Source organism: Terrapene carolina, unplaced genomic scaffold, assembly GCF_002925995.2.
Source record: "Terrapene carolina triunguis isolate 2854851 unplaced genomic scaffold, T_m_triunguis-2.0 Scaffold136, whole genome shotgun sequence".
Lineage (NCBI taxonomy): Eukaryota > Metazoa > Chordata > Testudines > Emydidae > Terrapene > Terrapene triunguis.
In genome coordinates, this window is record NW_020664487.1 from 6,035,431 (window position 1) to 6,060,134 (window position 24,704).

The following is a 24,704-nucleotide window of genomic DNA, read 5'->3' on the forward strand; positions in this document are numbered from 1 at the left end:
GGGAGGTAGAAGAGGAGCTCGGTGCAGCTTGAAAGCTTGTCTCTTTCGTTAGCCGAAGTTGGTCCAGTGAAAACCCCACCACCTTGTCTCTCTAATATCATGGGAGCAACACTGCAAACAGGGAGCTATTGGTCAGGCGTGGACAGAGGAGCCTATGGCAGTATTTTCCCCTAGGGATCTGTGAAGGGGAACAGGGGGCTGGACAGCACCATGGAGGAACTAGCACATGGTACGGTAAGAGTTTGCTTTCCTTGCTTCATCAGTGTCCCACACACCCAGCTCCTCTCTCCTGAGGGGAGCAGCTATTGGTCATGCCATGCAACAAGGGGAATCTTATAGGACTTCCTGGCTCCTCCATGCCACTCTTGCAGGCTCTGCTAAGAGCGGGTACCGCATGGCCCTTACTGACTGGGATCCTACACGGATGATTCTGAGCTTTGTGTCTTATATTTGTATGGATCAGCTCATGTTCTCTGATACAAGTCTGAGCGTCCTTATTTAACTCTCCTTTTTATACAAGCCTCTGGATTGTAGCCCTGTGCTTGTGAGGGGAGGAGGTAGAGCAGGGCGTGGACGGCTGCTGTGTGCCAGCTCCGCCGGGAGCAGGAGGATGAGGTTGAAGTACAGCAGGGTAGTCAGTCTCCAGCCCCTTGAAACCTCCGCATGCAAAAGTGCTGCACTTCCCTACACACGCCTCACTCGGGCTGCCCTCCAATTGCCAGCCACGAGTAACTGGGCAGCTGTGTAACAGCATGCTTGTTCCTGCGTGCTCTCGGTCACGCTCGTCCTTTTGCTTACAGCTTGTACTCCCAAGCCTCTGTCGCTGCACTATGCAGCATCAAGCCCTCTCAGCCTTCCCTTTCCTTTCCTTTGTGTCAAAGACATTTCATTTGTTCAAATGATGGGTGTTTAAAGGTGGCAGAAGTAGTGTATCTTTGTTCATAGGCACAACATAGAAACAGCTGTGGCTCAGAGCTGTGGTTCGTTGAACACAATGCTGGTCTTGGAACTGAAAGACCTGGGGTCGAGTCCCTGCTAGGCCAGAGACTTCTGGTGTAATGTCTGTTACCTGCTCAATTTAAGGCACCCTGCCTATACCCTACCGAGGGCTCAAGGCATGACCCCATCAATTTAGGCACCTCCACCCTTTCCCTTCTGAGGGCTCAGGGTGTAAAGGCACCTATCCTTACCCATGGTGCTCAGGAAGAAACCTGGTCAATTTAAGTACCTGCCCTTTCCCTCAGGGGTCTCCAGAACCTTCTCCCAGTGAAAGAGCCTTACACACTTGTGCTCTAAACATCTATTTATTAGCAACACACACAGAATACATAGATCAAGCAAATCTCTTATGTTCATCACTCCCAATATACAGACAAATTTCACCCAATGGCCAGTCAGGATTCATCCATCTGGGGGTTCCCAGCGATGCCTCTGCACCTCACGATCATGCAGAAGGGCCAGAGTTCCAGCAGCTTGATGTTGAACTGCAGTCTGGAAATGGTTCCCAAAGAGCATTGGGTTTTCATTTACATTATATAGATAAAACTAGCTCCCTCCTTCAAATGTACTAAACCTATCCCATGATCCCACACTTCTAAATAACAAAACTTGTGACCAATTACGCACTGGCACCTATGTGTCCTCCTTCCTTCCCAAGTTCTTTACATTTTATCTTTCATGCCCAAATTGTAACTTAGTTGTGACTTTCTCTATTTGTGCAGATGGTCAGCAAAAAAAATGCTGCTCAGAGCTTATCTTACCATTTGTTGAGTCTTTCTGTATCTTCCCTAGTTTCCCAGCGTCTTTACAACCTTGGTGGTTATACCCCCTCCTCAGGAATGTCCCTAAGGGGAGTTGCTTTATCAGCAGCAAAACATTCCTTTTTTCAATGTTAGTGGCGAACTAACTCCCTGAGTTTCACCCAAGGCTGGTTTAATATGGGGGGTGGGAGGGTTTGATGAGGTCTCAGGCCTGCACTTCAGGCTAGTCACTTAGTCCTTCTGTGCCTCAGGTCCCATCTGTACAATGGGGATAATGGGGCTGCTCTACCTCACAGGGATGTTGTGTGGAAAAAGCCATCACAGATTGTGAGGTACTATGGTAGCCAGGGCCAAATAAGTACCTAAGATAGATCGTATCCTGTCTCGGACAGTGTCAGATGCACAAACCCTACAGCTGGCAGATCTAGTAGAATGTGCATCCTAAGAAGGTCTTGTCCTAATCCCCATTAGTGAGAGTGGCTTAAACCCTGCAACGTGTTTTTTCTCCCTTCCATACACTTTTTTGGAGCATTAACTTAGTTCAGTTCCTCACTCAGTGATGCCCCTCACTTTCCTTCCCTCACAGAGTCACTTCTGGGTGGAGAGTTGCGGTGTCACTGTCTCCAGACTGTCTCGGGCTTGATATCACCAAAGCACTTGGTACATGTGGAAATCATCCCCAAAGGCCCACAGTGCGGCACCGTGGAAGTCATGTAAGTTGAAACCACAGGATTTCACAAGCCAGTAGCCACCCGAATGGAGTGCTTGTGAAAGCTGCAAGATTACAGAGTTTTGCAAACTATCAACCTACAAGTAAATTGGATTTATTCTGCTTTCCCTCAAGATTTCCCTCTCAGTGGTGCAAGTAGAAACCATTTCTTGCCGGTATGCTGCACTCATGGGAGAGACACAAAGGGGGAAAGGGGGTGACCTCCTCATGTGGCCCCCCCCCCCACATGACACCTTCATGGGGCCCCCACGCTCTCCCTGTCCCCTTCCCATGATCCACATCCATCCCACATTACCTTGTGGGGGGTGGGAGGGAGTTCTGTCCTCCTCCCACTGCACCAAAGACTTCTGCTGTATAGACCCCAGGCAGGACGACTCAGGAGACACAGCTGCATGGAAGGGCTGGGGGTGGGCTCCTCCTGTGTCTTTCCAGTACGCTTTATCAGCTATAAATACCTTACTGGTACAGTGTACCAGACCATACACCGTACTTGCACCGCTGTTCCCTCTGCATAGTTAGGAGCCCTGCATGGCAACTCTCTGCTCTTGCAAGCCTTTGTTCACACTCCAGATTTGGTAGCCCTGGGTGAATCCTCCACAGGCCAGGATCAGCACAGAGGCCCAATCCCTTTGTTGCAGTTCCAAGTCTCCCTCCGGCTCCTTGATAGCATGGCTTCTATGGAGTCACCCTGCCAGAGACTTCCCTGCTCGCTAACACCGCCAGGACTCCCCAGCCTACATCCCCACCACGGACAAGTCTTCTGTAGCACAGAAGCTCTCTGCTGACAGGCTGATGTAGCCACTGGCTACCACATCCTTCCAACAGAACCCTCACTGGTTGAGGTGGTGAGGGAAATGGTTGATCCAGACCTCACAGCTGGTCACCCGCCCCAGCACATCAAATTCCACGTGTGTGGGCCACAGATAGTGCTACCCAAAGCATTGACACCCACACTGTCAAGGTACATGTAGACACATGTAGTCTGAGGTTTCCTTCTGGTGCATGAAACCAAACCCAGGCAGTTCACCTTTGTATTCGCCAGTGATTTTAACACAGGGCTATTCTAATTACAGGGTAGCTTTATGTTACATGGTGGAAAGAATCCAACCCAGAGGGAAGCTAAAACAAGCTAACAAAACACATATCTTCCCCTTACGTCAGCCTCAGGGAAGGAGCAGTGTGAACAGAAGTTCATAAGGTCCTTACCCCAGAGCCCTGGTTCAGGGTTCCCAAAGTGAATCAGCAAAACAAAGGTCTGTGGCCTTGGCCAGGCGAGTCTGAGAGAGACCACAGCCCATAACAGCCTGCACAGCTTCTAGTCCAACCCAATTTCCCTTTCCTTTTTAAGTTGCCCAGCCACAGGGGATCCTTGATTACTCGCAGGCTTGCTTCAGCTGTAAGTGCCAGACTGGTCCTTAAAGGGGTAGTCCCCTGTGCCCTACCCAGCAAGAGATACTAAGATTTCAAAACTACTTCTTTCATAGAAGTGATCAAGAAAACATCAAGAGCCACCGGTTACTCCTTGAGCTTTAGCAGAGCTCTCCTTGTAGTCAATGGGAACTGCCTGAAATTATTTTGGGAAGTATCTGACCGTTAGGGTAGTTTTTAGAGATGAATGGAAACACCAAAGGAAAGGCCATAGCTAAATAGACTTTCATTATATATAATTTACACAGTTGGAATGCAAAATGAATTTTTTTAAATTGTACAGACTTAGGGCCAGATTGTCAAAGTCAGGCGTGCCCCAATATTGGCACCATACGTTAGCACATAATGAACATCCATTCCTGTGAGGGGCTTTTTTATATATTAAAGTATAAGGGCCTCCTTGTGCTCTCACTTACCCCGGCGTAAAGCAGGAGTAACAGCACTAAAGTCGATGGAGTTACACTGGTGAACAATCGGAGCCAATGAGATCAGAATCAGTCTCTACGTGTCAGTAAGTCTAAGTTTCACATGACCAAAGTGTGCGTTTTCAAAGGGAGTGTATTGACAATTAACTACTAGGGCCAAATTTGGCACCCGGCTCCGGCTTTGCCGCTCCGGTAACATCACTGGCAGGTGGAAGAATACGAGTGAGAGCAGGAGTTAGCCTAGAGGCCGCTGTTTTTTCTAGACTCTCTCAAAGCGTTAAGATTATTTTAAACACATTGTTCAATCCCTTCCAGTGCGACACTGAAGACGAGCCAGCAAATCTGTTTGGATCCCGAGGCCAAATGGGTGAAGATGATCATTAACAGGATTTTAAGCAGGTAGCTGTCGAAATGATCTTGTTACTGGAACTATTCTGCCAAAGGGCGGGTTGTCACAGATCTTCTGAAGAGAAATAATCCCTAGATTCCTTTCAGTGTAAACGCTTCTGTGATCTTCAGTGCTCATTATCTGAAGGCCCATTTGAGCAATACAATGCCAGGAATCTAGAAAGCCGGGGATTAGCAGAAGTCTTTGAATACAGCAGAAACAGGGCACATCCATAAATCTTAAAAATATCTCAGCGATATGCAGCATGTTACCAATGTACATGGGTAAGCCAGTGCTCTTCTGGTTAGTGTTCTGCTCTGCCATGTGAGAGACCCAGGCTGAAGGTTTGGGCTCTGGTCTCTCCTAAACTAACAGGAGCTGATGCACCGCAAAGGGGGAGCCTCGCATTCCTCTGTTGTATATTGTCTGGCCTGCCTCAGAGACTTGGCCAAAGAAGGGTCACTAGGACAAGGCTTCACTTGCATGTGGGTGTGAATAACAGGCATGAGAGCTAATTAATGTATCTGGTTGTGCAAGCTGTATTTAGAATTGTTTCTGATAACTCCTCATTCGCACAAACAAAAATGCACTCAAGTTCTGCCAAGCAGTCAGTAGGAACTGGAAGACAATATTTCCTCTACGTAATCAAAATCTGTTTGCTAGACATGGCATTTTGGCAGTATTGAAGTACTGCGGAAAGGGATCTGGGGGTCATATTGAACCCCAAGCTAAATATGAGTCAGCAGTGTAACACTGTTGCTAAAAAAAGTGAACATCATTCTGGGATGTATTAGCAGGAGTGTTGTAAGCAAGACACAAGAAGTAATTCTTCCGCTCTACTCTGTGCTGATTAGGCCTCAACTGGAGTATCCAGTTCTGGGCACCACATTCTCCAATTTGTCCACATCCTTCCTGGAAAGTCCAGAGAAGAGCAACAAAAATGATTAAAGGTCTAGAAAACATGGCCTATGAGGGAAGATTGAAAAAATTGGGTTTGTTTAGTCTGGAGAAGAGAAGACTGAGAAGGGACATAAAAGGTTGTTACAAGGAGGAGGGAGAAAAATTGTTCTTCTTAACCTCTGAGGATAGGACAAGGGCTTAAACTGTAGCAAGGGCGGTTTAGGTTGGACTTTAGGAAAAACTTCCTAACTGTCAGGGTGGTTAAGCACTGGAATAAATTGCATAGAGAGGTTGTGGAATCTCCATCATTGGAGATTTGTAAGAGCAGGTTGGACAAACACCTGTCAGGGATGGTCTAGATAATACTTAGTCCTTCCATGAGTGCAGGGGACTGGACTAGATGACCTCTTGAGGTCCCTTCCAGTCCTATGATTCTATGATCTCTCTGTATTGTATATGTTGTGATTTGTTGCAATGTTTGCATTACAGCTCATCCGGCAGACTGCGCAAATAGGAAAAGCCGAGATAATGCATATAACCCCATGCGGAATTCTCAGCCATGATGTATCTCCAAGGGCCAGGCTGTTCATAGTTTGTTTTACTCTTTCATTCTCTGTCCACACTGACTCATCCCATATACAGACTGTTAGTTTGAGAAAGGAAGCTGCTGGAGTAAATATACTGTCACACTACCAGGAGACTTGTGAGTTTTATGGCATGATCATGCTGCGCGCTTTACTGTAGAGACACTTGGAGCTGAATCTTGGGCTCAGTACAGTCAACAGGAACACTCTCATTGATTTCAAAGGGTCAAGGATTTGGCTCTTATTGAATTGGCCTTTAAAGCAATGCCATCTGTGAGTTTCACGTTGAAAAGCTGTGCAGTGTCACATTTATTCGTGCAAGAGGGCTTTAATAATCACAGAAAAAAGAATGAAGCAAAAGTATACGTTGGAGTGTCCCAGAATGCAAAAAGAGTTTGTGTATATTAATACAATACGGTTAATAGCAAGAAGCAAAGTCATTGACTGTGAAACAATTGCACTATTTAGAATGTCTTCAGTATTTTAAATGCTGAACTCTTGATTTTATACACATTATCTTTATCACTAGCCATAAAACTGCACACCAATAAAACCAGTAATTCTATTTTTATCATGACACGTCTCTGTCATTTTTCATGTAGTGTGCTGTCACACTTTAAGATGTCAGCCAGGGTAAAGATGGTTTTTATACTCCCCCCCACTCTTTTACTTCTGAAAGTTTGTATTAGTGGTTGTTATAATAGTTTTATAGAATGATTGTATCTTTGTTAAAATGATAAAACATGCTCATAATTTGGCAGGTTGCATCCATGGCGTTCTGGGCACCTATTCATGGGCTACCTGGAGTTGAAAACTGAAGATGAGTGGCTGATAGATGCAGTTCTCGGTGACTTTGTATATAATACTCAGAATTGCTGTGCCTGTTTTTCAAGGGAAGTAAACTTGGCTACAATTTTTTTAGCAATAAAAAATATTTTGCTAAAATCCATTTCATTTGCATCTGGAATCAATAGAGATTTGGGATGATTCCCTTCTTTTTCAAAAGGGCATCAAAGCCACCCAATTCCTTTTCTGACGCCACCCACATTTCTGGTTTGAATTCAGTCCAATCCTCGGCTATCTCAGCCAAAGACAACCACAACATGGTGAGTATTATGGATAGAAAACCAACATCACAGGCATACAAACAAGATAAACGAGAGACTATTTCACGGTGGCTGGAATAAGATATAGATCCATTTTGAATGTGCCACAGGTGTCATTACCTGGGTTCTTATGTAGCATATAGGGAAATGTAAAGCCTGCTACATGATTACCTGACAAATTTAAAAAAAAAAAGTGAAATTTCTATAAAATCTTTGTCAGATAATCATGTGGTGATGGACTTTATTTTGGGATTGCTTGAGGTGTTTTTCTTATTAAACTAGGCCCAGGCAGCCACGAGAGAGACTGCGTGAAGTTCTTAAGGGCCCTGAAGAGGGGAAAGAGAGACCGGGAGCTGCAGAGCCACTCCTGGCCACGAGGGGCGCTAGGGGGCAGCTGCCCTGTTACACCCTTTGACAGTGCACAGTCCATTAACAGGTTGTTCTTAAAACTCCCCATCAGGAAACAGCTTTCTGTGATCTGCTCTAAGTTTACAAATCCAAATGTAATTGAGAACATATATGGAAAAAATCATGTAGCACAACCAAAGTCACATCATCTCATCCCTTTCCCCCTCTTCCCCAAGAAGGTGAGACCTTTCTCTGGTATTTGCTTAATATACTCTAGGATTTATTTATTTTGAAGTGAATAGCTTTAAACTAAGGGCTTGATTTGCCATCTGGTAGGCAAATGGATATCACCATAGCTTAGATTAGAGATTATTCTGGGTTTGAAAAGCAAGCCGTAATTTCCATCCCAAATTGTTGCTTTGCCAGAATACTGCCATCCTCCAAAAGTGGTGCAGTAGATAAAATACAGGATAAAACACCTGTGCTCAAACATAACTAATATGAGCCAAGGCTTTTAGCAAAAGGGGAAGGTTTTAGTCCACTGATTATTTGCATAAACCTGCTTAAAATTACTTCAACAAATCTGTAGTCACCTAGGAACTTTGTCGCTATGCAGCCACTCTGGTCACTCAGAACTTCTTGGGAAGAGACAGAGAATCCAGGTCTTTTTGCTCTAAAAGTCCAGATTTCTATCAGTGTAGAGAAAGGACAGCAACTGTTAGCAGTATAGGATCTATGAGACACAGTTGAGCAGTTGTGATTCCATCCAGTCAAGGGATGGATTGTATATATGGCTATTTTATATATGCCAGATATTATCAAAAACCCCATATCCTAAGCAGCACATTAGACTTAAATTGTGCCAGAAGGACCTGATCCATGCAGCACTGTTGTTCTAAACCTTCCCCTTCTCACTGCATGCCCAGTCCAATCCATGATGCTCTGTGTCATTTATTTTCATATGAAATTCAATTCTTTTTATATTGTCCCCAAATGTTGAATGTACTGCATATTTTGGCATTGAAAGTGCATTAACCACGTCATAGAAGTTGCTGGGAGAAAGCTGGAGGTTTTGACAACTGGAGCTTTTGGGACCCAGGAAGGTGGAGGTTGCAGCTTTGCTTATTGGTATCCAGGTGGCAGTTTAGGCTTTTGGAATTGGGAGCAGAAGAATTGGAATTGGGGCAGAGGAAGTGAGAATTTCATGTTTATGGGCAGGAGGGCTAGAATTCCCCACCCCAGCAACTTTTGATAGTACTAGCAACAATGGAAGGCCACTGGCTTGGCGTTTCTGCTGAAATGATAGGACTGATGTAATTAAAGATGACATTTAGATTGTCATCATTAGGCCTCAGTGTTAACACCCCCATTGAAGTGAACAGGAGCGTTCACACCGCCTTGTGATTGACTGAAGATTCAGGCACACTTTGAGGGTTATTTTCATAACCAAATGAGTTAGAGACTTTTTTAAATATAAAAGCTTAGCTTCTGGAACAAAATTACGCAGCACGTTTTTTGAAAATCTAGAATTATGGGGTTGTTTGCATGGCTGCATAATTGCATTGCACATGGACTGGGATATAAGAGAGAACAGCTATTCTTCAGGCGATAAGTAATCTAAGCCTGACACAGCTTACTAATATCAGTGAAAAAGTTTTTCACTTTATTTTTATGATACACACATTTCCATTCTGTTGCAAGGGTTGCAACATTCTTTTGTGATGTGGTTGACCTCTTGGTGCACTGAAACGACTATCACGGCCTGGCTGCAACAAGTCAGCTAATCTGGATAACGCTTCAGCAGAAAAACTGTAACGTGACAAGCCTCTCATTTTCATAGGTGCTGGAACTCGGGGTGCTGCCGCACCCCCTGGCTTGAAGTAGTAATAACAGACCAAAAATACATGATTTCCGCCTTCAGCACCCCCCACTACAAAAATTGTTCCAGCACTACTGCTCATTTTACTGACGCGTATTCCACAAAAAGGACACAGCTCTAGATGCATTTTTAGCTTGCAAGAGGATATGAGAAATGCAGGACAAATGTATTATTCCTTGGACATACATACCAGGATAGTGTCCCAAAAACCTCAGCCAATGCAATTTCAGAGGATTTATTCCTCATAGATATCCCAATCCAGCAAAACACTCATCTAGTTAACTTTAAACACATAAGCAGGGGCCGCTCTTGGTTTTTTGCCACCCCAAGCACGGCAGGCAGGCTGCCTTGGGCGGCGCGCCTGTGGGAGGTCCCCAGTCCCGCGGATTTGGCGGCATGCCTGCGGGAGGTCCGCCGGTCCTGCGGCTTCGGCATACCCACCGCCGAATTGCCGCCGATCCGCGGGACTGGCGGACCTCCCGCAGGCATGCCGCCAAAGGCAGCCGGACTGCCGCCCTTGCAGGGACCGGCAGGGCGCCCCCCGCGGCTTGCCGCCCCAGGCACACGCTTGGAGCGCTGGTGCCTGGAGCCGCCACTGCACATAAGTAAGTCCCACTGAAGTCAAAAGTTAAACAGTGGTTTAGTGCTTTCTTACATCGGGGTCTGAACACCAATCACAGTTGCTCTGCTACTCTATGTGCTACCCAGTAACGAAAGAGTAGGAAAGGAAACTTCTTTTTGGATAGCCTTCCAGAATTAAGTACCTGGAAGGCCAAAAATGCAGAGACCTATGTAAAAAACACAGGTACATGTGACACTTATTTGCCAAAAGTACGTAGAAATATGGTGAGCCCGCCTACAGCCAGATCTGCTGAATCAAAAGGTGCAGAATATAATCTAACATGCCTCATGCCTCTAGAGTGCCTACTTGTGTGAGTTATGAAAATCAAACCCTATTTGATTATTCTCCAATACCGGCATCCTGCATTGGCCCTCCATCCTCTGCAACTCAATCAGTGAGCATAACATTGGCCTTCCTTTCCCTTGACGTCAAGAAATCCACGTAGAGATTTTATTTCCTGTTGAGGAACACGTCTGCCATGAGGTTGGAGAAGCTCAAGCTGGGATTGTATTTCCCAACTATCAGGGCTAGGACACCCCTTGGTGCCTGGCTATTAAAAAAAAAATAAACACAAAGAAAGTGTAAGTCACAAAATCTATGACCACAGAGAGAGAAAAAAAATGACTTTGCATTTTGAGACTAAGCTATACAATCCTGCTCCGTTACAGAGATTTCCAGCAGAGGGCTCTAATGGGTTATACGTGAAATATGCAGAAATAGATACAAGGGGGCAAGAAACAGAGGGTTTAAGGCAGTAATAGACCTCAGTGGTTCAGGAGCCAAATTGGTGATCAACATTATCCAAAAGAACCACAGTAGTGTGAATTCATAGTTTCATTTACTTTACAGTCCTAGATATTCATATTTAAACAGTATGACAGGGGAAATATTTAGTTTTATGTATATTTTAGTTGTTTTATATATATATTATTCTCACAGCACAATGACTGACCAAGTATTATTATTTTATCAGCTACAGTTGATCAGCTAACATAGAAAACACATCCTGATTGGTTAATAACTTAGACTGGTTAATAATTAAATCACACTGTTTCATATCATCTGCTGCAGATGGCAGAGCAGAGGCACAGAGCCGTGAAATGACTTGATCAAGATCCCCCAGCTTGTCAATGGCAGAGCCAGGAGATGAACCCAGATGACCTGAGTCCCTTTCTGGTGCCCTATCCATGGGATTATGCTGCTGGTTGGTAGAAGCTGTTTACTTCAAAAGGGCCTCCTAAGTGGTATTGCGCTCCCTCTTAGCCAATGGTCATCTCCAGTGCTTCACCATGGAGAAAAAAATCCATCCCCAGGCATAGGCGTGGGAGCTAGGGGAGTGGGGGATGCTGCAGTACCCCCAGGTTTTACATGGAGCTTCATTATTTCCCCACTAACTTCATTTTCTTTAGCCTTAGTGCATTGCACACACATCCATTCCTGCCACAAGCTTCCTGTGTGCCACCCTCCCATCCCCCTCCATTTCAGGGGTTCCCTGCACCCCACACATCATACCAGGGGTTCTGTGTGCCCCCCATTTTCCTCCCACACCAGGCCAGGGGCTCTCTGTCCCCCATTCCCTCTCACACACGGTGCCAAGGGCTCTGTGTGTCCCCCATGCCCTCCCCACCAAGCCAGAGGCTCTGTATGTCCCTGTAGTGGGGCAGCTGCCCCACTCCCACAGAACCGGTTAAAAGCAGCCCTGGAGAGGGCTGTGGCTTGGAAAAGGAGTGAAAGCAGCTAAGCTCGGCTGATTGGGGAAGCAGCCACAGCTGTAGCCAGCTCAATTAGGGCCCAGCTGGCCCTGATAAGAGGGCTGGGGGCCAGAAGCTAGAAGAGTCTCACTCTAGCCCTGCAGTGGGAAGGGCCTAGGTGCCCGGGAGCACAAGGTACCTGAAGCCGAGCAGGGCTGGGGAAAAGGGCAAGAGGAGCTGGGGAGCTCTAGCCTGGTAAACCCCCAGGCTGCAGGCCTTGGTGAAGGCCTACAAAGGTACTGGGGCTGCAGAGATACAACCTGGGACTAGGCAAAGGCAGCAGGTCCTACCCCCTTGCCAATGATGAGTGGCCATTACAGACTGCCGTCTGCCCCAGGGAACGAGGGCTAGATGACGACTGGCAGTAGCCACTGAGGCAAGGTGGGTGAGAGGGTTGGGGGTTCCCCTGGGAGGGGAGACCTGGAGTGTGGGGTACTGCTGGGGCAGAACCCCGAGGAAAGGGGCACCGGGGTCTGGGAGGGACACAGGGCCTGAGGCAGGCGAGACACCGGCCTGCAAAAGGCGCTCTGTATGCTGGAGAGCTAATTCCCAAGATGACCAGAAGGAAGTGCCGTGCCGGTGAGTGCCGGTGAGTGCCGTGCTGGGGAGGGACTTTGCTACAGTCCCTCCCCACTCCCCGTTTTCTCTTTACCCTCTTTCTTCCCTGTGGAATAAATGGACCTATTTGAATTAGGCCGAATGCATAAACTTAACTGTTTTTACTTGTTTTATAAACTCCGAATTTTCTTTACCTCAAAGGTTCATATTAATAGAGCTTAAGACAGTCTTTTTGCATAGGGATCACCTTCTCACTCCAGCAGGCTAAGCAAAAGAGAAGGTTACTCACCCTGTTCAGTAACTGAGGTTCTTCGAGACGGGTGTCCCTGTGGGTGCGCCACTTCAGCGGAGTCTGGGACCTTCCCCTCTCGCAGGGCCTTAGAGCCCAGGTTCCAGTCCGAGCCCCAGTGCCTACACAGCAATTAGACAGCCCCATAACCTGAGCCCCACAAGCCCAAGTCAGCTCGGGACAGCGGCACAGGTTGTCAGTTGCAGTGTAGACATACCCTGTGAGGCCAGAAAGGGGGCTGGAGACCGGCCAAAGTAGGAAGAAGTCTGGGGAAGCAGCAAGGGGTCTGAGGGAGCCACCCTTGGCTGATTACTACAGTGTCGCTGACTGGAACCCAGAGCAGAGGGAGGGCCTGGGTTCCTTTACTGGCCACTGAGGAAAGTGGGGTGAAACCCCCTTGATATAAAGGTAAGGACTACTGGAATCCCTGAGGCAAGGACCACTGGGGCAGGAGTGAGGAGCTGAAACCTAACCCAAGATGACTGAACTATTTGTTGGGTCTGAATGTGCCTTGGCTGTAGGGCTGAGGCAGCAGGTCAAGCTGACCCCTGCAAGGCTGGAGCAGTCGGCAGCAGGGGGAGAGCCTGCCATGCCCAGCCACGAGGGGAGGAGCAGGCCAGTGAGTCGCACATCTACCCCACCGTTCCATTATCTTGTTACATCCAGACAGACTAGAGTTGCCAACCCTTCAGGATTGCCCTGGAGTCTCCAGGAATTAAAGGTTAATCTTTCGTTAAAGATTATATCATGTGATGAAAACTCCAGGAATACGTCCAGCCAAAATTGGCAACCCTAAAACGGACAGATGCCATCACGTTATGTGTCCAGTTTTGCTTGGCCAACTAAAACTTCTATAATAATCACCATATGTACAAACTGACCCCTATATGCAAAGAGGACATTGTACTAGCTAGGTAAGGAAACTAATGCCGTTTCAACAGCCCCAAGCTTCTATTAATATAAACTTGTATTTTAGATTGATTAGACTTTTCATGCTGTTAGACTCCATATATTTACAGCGCTGTATTTTCAGATGTATTTTACACTTCTCCTATGACACAACTCTGGTGTGGATGTGGGGAGTGTGCTGCAGCTGTGACTTATGTCCTGGATTTCTTCATACGTATATTTCATGTTTATTGCAAAGTCTTGCCATTGGGGATGGGCCAAATATCACTCTCATTGAACACGGTCAAAAGCCTTTTCCCGTTGAACTGATAACCTGCATAACTTCCTCCAGGTCAGTACGTCTGGGAGTGCAATTGTAACACCCACCCACAGTACTTTTGGAGTCATTGGGCCCTGTGGTGACGACGCAGGAAACAGAACGCCAGGTTTGTTGGTAGCCAGAGAGCTTTACAAGCCTCAAGCCAAAAGCCTCTCAGGAAAACTTTTCCTGGGGTTTTTATTCTCTCCTTACTTTGTTTACAACACTTCTTAGTGATTACATTCTTTGCGCATGAAGAAGCCAGGCAGTATACATGCACATGAGATTACGAACCCATCTCTTGAGCGCGTGAACACCAGCTGCAAAGGTGATGTCAGGTTGCCAATAAGTTTTCCAAACATAGGCGCTAGAACAAGGTCACTCCTGCCTCATTGCCAAGGGAACAGTTTGCCGTTCTTCAAGGCTTGTGATTAGGGAGCAACACATTCCTACAGGGCCCGATTCTCAGATACACTAAGGCACTTTTAAACGACTATGACATTTATACCCAGTTGGAGGCCCTTGTTTTGCAGCCGGCGTCATGGAGAGGGGCCTTAGTGTAACTGAGAATAAGGCCTTTCGTGTGAGTGAAGCTGGCAGAGTTAAATGGTGCTTAGACTCAGTAGTATTGACCCAAACACTGGCCCTAGGACCTTAGGCAGCACCTGGTACTTGCATTTACATCTATGGAAGTTCGACACACCAAAGGGGTCAGTATGTGGCTCCTCTCTAGCTCAGAGGTCCCTTCAATCCTTCTCCAGCACTCTGCTGCTTTCTCTGCTACCACTCACTGTGTTTGGAATAAGTTATCATCTGCTCTGTAATATGCAGCAATGTATTCAACATGCTTTAAGCAGGGGTGGATATATATTGCAGTATTAAGATGTGCTTGAGAGGTGAAGCACAGCGTAATGCAGTGGTTTTCAAACTGCGGGTCGTGACCCAGTACTGGTTCGTGGAATGTCAGGCACTGGGTCGCCTTGCTCTGGTCAGCACCGCCAACTGGGCCATTAAACGTCCTATCGGCGGTGCTGCCCGGCGAAGGCAGGCTAGTCCCTACCTGTCCCGACACCGCGCTGCGCCCTGGAAGTGGCCAGCAGCATGTCCAGCTCCTAGACAGGGGGGCCTTGGGGCTACAGGCGCTGCCCCCGCCCCGAGCACCGGCTCCACACTCCTGTTGGCTGGTTCCCGGCCAATGGGAGCTGGTGGGGGGCGGTGCCTGCGGGCAAGAGCCACGTGGAGCTGCTTCCGTGCCTCCGCCTAGGAGCTGGACCTGCTGCTGGCCACTTCCGGGGTGCAGCACAGTCCGCGGTGCCAGGACAGGCAGGAAGCCTGCCTTAGCACCCCCGCTGCACCGCTGACAGGGAGCTGCCCAAGGTAAGCCCCCGCCCCAATCCCCTGCCCCAGCCCTGAGCACCCCCCAAACCGGGAGCCCCTTCCTGCATGCCAACCCTCATCCCTGGCCCCACCCCAGAGCCTGCACCCCCAGCCCAGAGCCCTGACCCCTTCCCGCACCCCAACCCCCTTCCCCAGCCCTGAGCCCCCCCAAACATGGAGCCCCTTCCTGCACCCCAAATCCCTCATCCCCGGTCCCAGCCTAGAGCCTGCAACCCCAGCCCAGAGCCCTGACCCCCTCTTGCACCCCAACCCCCTACCCCAGCCCAGAGCCGCCTCCCACACCCTGAATCCCTCATTCCAAACCCCACCCCGCAGCCCTTACCCCCACACTCCAGCCCTGAGCTCCTCCCACGCCCCAAATCCCTCATCCCCAGCTCCACTGGGACTCGGGCATCAACAATTTTCTTCAACTGCGTCGCCAGAAGTTTGAAAACCACTGGTCTAATGGACAGTCTGACAGCCTGTAACTATGAGATCTTGTCTTTGCCACTGTCTTGCTGTGCGGTCTTGAGCAAATTGCTCAATATTGTTTGTGCCTGATCTTTCTCAGCTGTGAGATGGGAAAACAATATATTTCTCAGGGGTGTTGTGAAGGTCAATTTGTGGGGGGTTTTTTTTACCATGTTTTGAAGATATAAAACATTGGGTGAATATATTATTATTCTATTGATCTTAGATTTTATACTGCTGCCCATCCGCATGGGATCTGAACACCTATCACATAAAACCAACAACAAAGTCCCGAATGGACTTCACAGAGTTTCTGGAACTTTTCCCCTTTGGGAAGTATTATTATTTCATTTATGAATATTAAAGATACCAGTGTCCTAAGACTGGTAGTGTGAATGCTGGGCCACTGAGTAGCAAACACCGTTCTTTAAAATGACTATGTATGACATAAGAATTGGAACAGTCTATAAATGTAGTCTAATATAATACAATGATTCAGATCCTCAGCCAGTGTAGACCGCCCTGGCCCCACAATGAAGCTAGGGTGCTTTAGTGGTTTTCAAACTGTGGGTTGTGACCCAGTACTGGGTCACGGAATGTCAGGCACTGGGTCGCGGCAGCTCTGGTCAGCACCGCCGACTGGGCCATTAAAAGTCCCATTGGTGGTGCTGCCCAGCTAAGGCAGGCTAGTTCCTACCTATTCCGACACCGCGCTCTGCCCCGGAAGTGGCCAGCAACAGGTCTGGCTCCTAGACAGCAGGGCCACGGGGCTCCACTCGCTGGCCCTGCCCAGAGCACCGGCTCCCGGCCAATGGGAGCTGGGGGGATGGTGCCTGTGGGCGACAGCCACGCTGAGCTGGTTGCACGCCTCTGCCTAGGAGCTGGACCTGCTGCTGGCCACTTCCAGGGCGCAGCGCAGTCCGCAGTGCCAGGACAGGCAGGAAGCCTGCCTTAGCACCCCTGCTGCACCACTGACTGGGAGCCACCCAAGGTAAGCTCCTGCCCCAATCCCCTGCCCCAGCCCTGAGCCCCCCCAAACACGGAGCCCCTTCCTGCACCCCAACCCCTCATCCCTGGCCCCACCCCAGAGCCTGCACTGCCAGCCTAGAGCCCTGACCCCTTTCTGCACCTCAACCCGCTGCCCCAGCCCAGAGCCCCCTCCCACACCCTGAACCCCTCATTCCCAGCCCCGCCCCACAGCCCTCACCCCCACACCCCAGCCCTGAGACTCTCCCACACCCCAAATCCCTCATCCCCAGCTCCACTGGGTCGCGGGCATCAACAATTTTCTTCAACTGGGTCGCCAGAAAAAAAGTTTGAAAACCACTGATCTAATGGACCGTCTGACAGCCCGTAACTATGAGATCTTGTCTTTGCCACAGTCTTGCTGTGCGGTCTTGAGCAAATTGCTCAACATTGTGTGTGCCTGATCTTTCTCAGCTGTGAGATGGGAAAACAATATATTTCTCAGGGGTGTTGTGAAGGTCAATTCGTGTTGTTGTTTTTTTTACCATGTTTTGAAGATATAAAACATTGGGTGAATATATTATTATTCTATTGATCTTACATTTTATACTGCTGCCCATCTGCATGGGATCTGAACATCTATCACATACAACCAACAACAAAGTCCTGAGTGGACTTCACAGAGTTTCTGGAACTTTTCCCCTTTGGGAAGTATTATTATTTCATTTATTAATATTAAAGATACCAGTTGGGTGACCAGACAGTAAGTGTGAAAAATCGGGATGGGGGTGGGAGGTAGGGTGACCAGATCGCAAGAGTGAAATATCAGGATACATTGGGTGAGCGGAGGGGTGGGGGGGGGGAAGAACCACAGGTGCACAGCCCCGACCGGATCCATGAGAGGAAGAGGGGTGTACGGCCCCTGCTGCAGCCCGCACCATGGGGTAAGGACTCAAGGACTCATGGCCCCAGCTCCTGCCTCCAGCAGAAGCCACAGGGCCAGTGGCACAGGGCTCCAGCCCAGCCCTCAGCTGAAGCCGCAGGACAGGGGCACAGGATCCTGGTTGCAAAGTCAGACCCAGTTGCAGGGCAGGGGAGCAGAGGGTCGCAGTTTGAGCCCTGGCTCCAGCCCCAGCCGCAGTCACAGAGGGGAGGCCCACAGTCCTGCCTGCAGCTGTCAGTGGCTGAAGCAAACCAAGTCACAGAGGTCTGGAATCAGTGAGTGTCACGGGGCCCCCCTGACTAAATTATAGATTTAGCTGTAATCCATATTTAAACATACAGATTTATTTGTACACTAAACAAACAGGGGTAAAAGGTCGGGTTTTTTATTCAGTCAATAAATCAACTTCCCATTTTGCATACCTCTCAGACCTGCCAGAAGTCTAGTACTTCTTGGATGACTTTGCCATAGTCATGACTTGCTTTTGTGCAATCACAAAGCTGTAGAAGTCCTTGCAACTCATCTGGAAATTCATTTTGACAAGGGTTTCACTTTGCACCAAGTCTGTGCTGCTTTGATTCCGGACATCAGTCCATGCACCTTTCATGATTGAAAATACATGCTCTGTGTATGCGTTGCTTACTGGTATACTGAGCACGTATGACACCAGCTTTGTCATGTTCAGGAATTCAGTGCTACCGTCCTTGTTTCTCAGTACTTGAGACCAGAGTTCCCCAACTGAGTAGTTTCCAGGCTCCAACTTGGAGTTCATGTCTTTGATGATACAGTACTCATCATAGAGCTGATCAAGATCCACTGTTTTCTGGAGGTTTACAGCTGTCACGGCCGCAGACAGATCCCTGTATTCGAATTAACTTTGATGTTCAAGCACTGGGTATTGAACAAGTAGCCAGTTGTTGAAAAATCAAACCATTTCTCCAAATATAGGATCGACACATCATAAAATTTCATGAAATCTTTCTGGAGACATGCAGCAGTGACAGGCAGCATCTCAGTTAATGCATTTTCAACTCTGGAGCCAAAGAATTTGTCATTCTTCTGTTGCTGAAGTTTAATTCTCAGTATTCATTATGGCATACACTTCACATGCTGTCATACTCTCATTTTCCAAACAGAGCACAGTATCATTGAAGATTTTCAGGACATTCTGGAGGAAAAACAGATGAACCTCAACTTTGCTAGGCCCCTCACCTTGTTCACCGTTTTCCATGTCCGAGAACAGCATCCACAGAGATTTTGGGCACTTCTCACTGCCCAGAGAAACAAAGTAGCACTTAACAGCCTGCCACGTATTTACAAGCCTGTTTACAGCTGGGAAAAGACTCAACCAGCGCATCGGAACATGGCGCAGTAAAGTGGAATACTCCATATCCACAAAGTCAAACATATCCTTCAATGCTGCTACTCTCTTAGCAGAACTGCTGAAATGATTGAACGTCTTAATCACCAGAGTCTCAATGTCAACTTGTAGGGTATTGCTACCATGTTTCACGGCATTGTGCACAACATGGGCAGGGCAGTTTGCAGGCCAGAGATTTTCGTTTTGTATTTTTAATTCTGGTACACTGATTGTCGCTTTCCATAATTCACGTTTGCATTATCAGCACAGTAGGAAGACACTTTGTTTAGGTCTAGTTTGTGTGTCGCAAGTTTTTCAAGTAATGTGTTGCTTATTGCCTCTGAAGTTTCTTCGCTTTGCTCATAGAAATCTAACAGTTTATCTTGGCCCCCATGTTCAGGTGTCCAGTATCTCAGCGATAAAGGGAAAGTTTTCACATTGCCCTTGTTAGATGCATCTGTGGCAACTGAGAAATAGGGACTGTCTGGCTTGCTGAGGTCTTTTAAAAATTCTGTTGAGAGCAGTGACAGCACATTAACAGACTCACCGCCATGGCAAATGCTAAATTCCTTCTTGCATGCTTTACAAAAGACTTTTGAATCTCACTCAGAGGATTTCCGAATCCAGGTGTAAGTGGCTTCCCATTCTGTCCTGTATCTGCACTGTCTTTTTAGTTTTTTGGTAGTTGGCTCCTCCCTTGCCGTTGCCATGTCGGGTGGGGTTTTCGGCTGAAGGCCGTTAGCTAGCTAGCCAGCCACTGAAAAGAACCGCGCAGTCTCTGTGCTTCTTACATGTTATTCTTATGTGCCCACTGTAGTTTGTCCTATGGTATGCACTGTGGTTCAGAACTGTAAACTACATATCCCTACTGTAAATTGCGTTACACCTGAAAACAACCTGAAAAACCAAAATTGCCAGTAGATAACAGATCACAACCTGGTTTTGTAGAATCATAGAATATCAGGGATGGAAGGGACCTCAGGAGGTCATCTAGTCCAACCCCCTGCTCAAAGCAGGACTGTCGCAGTTGCTCACTGCTGCGGCGCCTCCTGCTGGTCGTCTCAGGGAATTAGCGTTTCCAGCCTCCAGAGCGCCCTTTGCAGGCCGGTGTCCTGCTGCCGCTGGCCCCCGTGTCCCTCCCAGGACCTGGTGCCCCTTGTCTTTGGGGTGCTGCCCCCTGGCAATACCCCTGCAGTCTCAGGGTCTCCCCACCCAGGGGAACCCCCAACCCTCTATCCCCACATTGCCTCAGCCATGGGCTACTGCCAGTCACCATCTAGCCCCCGCTCACTGGGGCAGACTGCAGGGTAAAAGCCACTCATCCTAGGCAAGGGGGGTTTGGACCTGCTGCCTCTGCCTACCCTTGGGCTGCCCCTGCAACCCCAATACCTAATTGGCCTTCCACTAGGCCGCAGCCTAGGGGATTTCCAGGCCCGAGCTCCCCAGCTCCCTCGGTCTCCTCCCAGCCCTGCTCCACTCCAGGTACCTTCTCTCAGCTCCCTGAAGCCAGGTCCTTCCCTCTCAAAGCTAGAGAGAGTCTTTCTCTGACTTCTGGCCCCAGCCCTCTTATAAGAGCCAGCTGGGCCCTCATTAAGCCAACCTCGGCCTGATTGGGGCGTGGCCCCCAGCTGAGGCTGCTTTCCCCAATCAGCCCCGCTTTTCCTTCCCTGCCACAGCCCTCTCCCCAGGCTGTTTTAAGCCTTTTAAGGCAGGAGCGGGTGACCACCCCGCTACAAGGACCAATCCCCAACTAACTCATCCCAGCCAGGGCTTCATCAAGCCTGACCTTAAAAACCTCTAAGGAAGGAGATTCCACCACCTCCCTAGGGAACCCATTCCAGTGCTTCACCACCCTCCTAGTGAAAAAGTTTTTCCTAATATCCAACCTAAACCTCCCCCACTGCAACTTGAGACCATTGCTCCTTGTTCTGTCATCTGGTATCACTGAGAACAGTCTAGATCCATCCTCTTTGGAACCCCCTTTCAGGTAGCTGAAAGCAGCTATCAAATCCCCCCTCATTCTTCTCTTCTGCAGACTAAACAATCCCAGTTCCCTCAGCCTCTCCTCATAAATCATGTGCTCCAGGGTTTAATGGGACATTCCCAATCGCCTAATTTTCTATTTCACTACCAAATTTTAAATTTTACCTGAGTATCGGGACAAATGGCGACCTGATTGTTCATCGAGCAGATGTACGCCGCCAGGTGCAATCCCTGCTTGCCAGTGTGGGTAAGTGACCTGGGCAGCAGCTTCGCAGTGCTCAGCCCCGGCCTGCCCTGGGTGGAATCAGCATGTGGAGAGGCAGGTGCCCCCTTTCCTTGGCTCTGCCATGAGCTAGGTGGGCCAGTCTGCACACACTCTGCTGGGGGAGCCCGGGCCACGCTGCTGGCTCAGCCCAGCTGACACTGACCTCGGGGACCTGCCGGCTGCTTCCCAGGAGCCGCCCCCGGTAAGCACTGCCAGGATCCACCCCTGCACCCCATACCCCCCGCCTTCAGTTGAGGAGGTGAGCAGTGGGAAGGGCAGGGCCGGCCAGGGGCAATGAGGTACACTGGTCTGCCTGGCCCTGTGCTACCAGCATGCCCCTTCCTGCTGGGGGTGGGCCCATGCTGCGCCACACAGCTCCCCTGCCCAGCACCCCCTAGAGCCACTATGCCCTGCACCCCCTGAACCCACTATGCCCAGAGCCCCCCCACATTTCCACCACAAATGCACAGTGCTGTGCACACCACCACCCCGCCCAGCGCCCCCCCACCCACAGCCCCACCACAGCTGCCCAACACCCCACACAGAACCTCCCACTCACTAGTTTCCCAATACACAGATTTCTCCTCTCTCCCTCCCAGTGCCCTTCCCCACAGCCCCACCACCACAACTACACAATGCCCCCCACAGCCCCCCCCCCCCCCCCCCCCCCCCCCCCCCCCGCCCCCGGCCCCCCCAACCCCCCCCCCCCCCCCCCCCCCCCCCCCCCCCCCCCCCACACCTCCCAGACACTCACTCCATCACACCCTGCCCCTTTCCCTGGCCGCACTCACCCCAGACACCAGCGCTCACCCACCCCCCCGACCCTAAGAGCCAGAGGGACCTGCCACGGGCGGGGGGTCCCAGCAGTGCCTACCTGGGGCAGCCCCCAGGAAGGATCTGGCAGGTCCCTCTGGCTCCTAGAATCAGGGGCGGCCGAGGGGTCTCCACGTACTGCGCCTGCCACAAGCGCGAGCTCCGTGGCTCCTGTTGGCCGGGAAAAGCGCCAATGGGAGCTGCCAGAGCCGCAGAGCGGGGCTTTCAGGTGCCAGCAGCGCGCAGAGAACCCCCTGCCCCGACCCTAAGAGCCAGAGGGACCTGCTGGGGGGCAAGGTGGGGAGTCCTGGCAGTGCTTACCTGGGGCGGCTCCTGGGAAGCATCCGGCAGGTCCCTCTGGCTCCTAGGGTCGGGTCAGGTCAGGTGTGGCGGAGGGCTCTCTGCCGTGCAAGCCGCACCCCCGCAGCTCTGATTGGGCAGGAGGGAGCCGGTGCAGCACGCGGAGACCCCCTCCACCTCTGTGCCTGGGGGCTGCCCGCACTGCAGGTTCCTGCCGGCGGGCGGGTGCCGGGAGCTGCCCCAGGAAGCGCCGCCACGCCAGCCCTGGGACGATGGTGAGCGGTCCGTCCCGATATCGGAACAAAGGGCGTCCCGACCGATGTGTGGTCGGGACACATGGGGGAAAATAGGGACTGTCCCAATAATATCGGGATGTCTGATCACCCTAGTGGGGGGTAATAGGAGCCTATATAAGAAAAAGATCCAAAAATCGGGACTGTCCCTATAAAATCAGGACATCTGGTCACCCTAGATACCAGTGTCCTAAGACTGGTCGTGTGAATGCTGGGCCACTGAGTAGCAAACACCATTCTTTAAAATGACTATTAATGATATAAGAACTGGAACAGTCTATAAATGTAGTCTAATATAATACAATGATTCAGATCCTCAGCCAGTGTACGCTGCCGGGGTCCCACCATGAAGCTAGGCTGCTTTAGAGGATCTGACCAACGTTCTATAATTGTGATGGAAGAACTCGACTGTTCCTATGCAATGAACTTTCTGACCAACTGTCCCCTTTTCCCTTCTGAACTGAAAGGGCCAGTTCATTTATCTAAACCCAATCTCTAATTCCCAGGTGGTATTTGTTACGACATTCCTGGGTAGTGCTGGAGAGAACCAATTACATAACTATGCTGAGGCTGGGGTATGCTGTAGGTGTCTCACATTAATGCTTAGCTTGTTTCTACAAGCTAAACCAAACGCTTTAAGGGCCGGATCCTTGGCCCTCTCTGAGTGCCTTAAGTTAAAGTACTGCTGGAGTGGGACAAAGGTGCAGGGGAGTCCTCCACCACTGCCTAATTGTAGCGGGGTAGTCACCCCGCTCCTGCCCTGCGGGGGTTAAAGCAGCCCTGGAGAGGGATGTGGTGGAGAAAAGCCAGGCTGATTGGAGGAAGCAGCCACAGCTGGGGCCACGCCCCAGTCAGGCCTCAGCTGGCCCTATAAGAGGGCTGAGGGCCAGAGGCTAGGACAGACACTCTCTCTAGCTTCATTGAGAGAGAAGGACCTGGCTTCCTGGGAAGCTGAGAAGGGTGGAGCAGTGCTGGGGAAGGGCAGAGGGAGCTCGGGAGCTCCAGCCTAGCAAAGCCCCAGGCTGAAGGCCTAGTTAAGGGCCCACAAAAGGTACTAGGGCTGCAGAGGGGCAGCCCAGGAATAGGCAGAGGCAGCTGGTCTAACCCCCCTTGCCGATGATGAGGGGTTTACAGACTGCCGTCTGCCCCAGTGAGTGGGGGCTAGATGATGACTGGCAGTAGCCACTGAGGCAAGGGAAGGATAGAGGGTTGGGGGCTCCCCTGGGTGGGGAGACCCAGAGACTGAGGGGGTACTGCAGAGGGCAGAACCCCAAGAGAAAGGGCACTGGGGTCTGGGAGGGACATGGGGGGCTAGCGACAGGCTAGACATCATCTGGCAGAGGGCGCTTCAGAGCTGGAAAAGAGCTAATTCCCTGGACCACCAGCAGGAGGCGCCGCGCCAGTGAGTCATCACCCCGCCACACTAATGAATGTGTCAGGGCATAGAGATGGGGTGGGGGTGTGGGGGGCCAGAATGCACAACAGTCTGGCTGATCTTCATATTTAGGGTGGTTTTGTGTTTGTGGGGCGAACCAATAAATAATGGAACTTTTAGAAGCCAGGTCTGTCAGTTTAACTACACTGGTCACAGATGTGACAAATCCACACCCCTGAGCGGCATTGTTAAGCCAACCTAAGTCCCCATGTAGACCATGTTAGGTTGATGGAAGCATCCTTCTGTCAGCCTACCTACACCGGTGGGAGAGTCCCTCCTGTCAACACAGGTAGTGTCTACACTGAAGTGCTACAGTGGTGTAGCTGCAGCGGTGCAGCTGTGCCACTGTAGCATTTCAAGTGTAGACAAGCGCTTAGGGACACATCCCCATGCTCTGGGTGTCCCTAAACCTCTGACTGCCAGACGCTGGGAGTGGGTAACAGAGGATGGATGACTAGCTGCCCTGTTCTGTTCATTCTCTCTGAAGCACCTGCCACTGGCCACTGTTGGAAGACAGGAGACT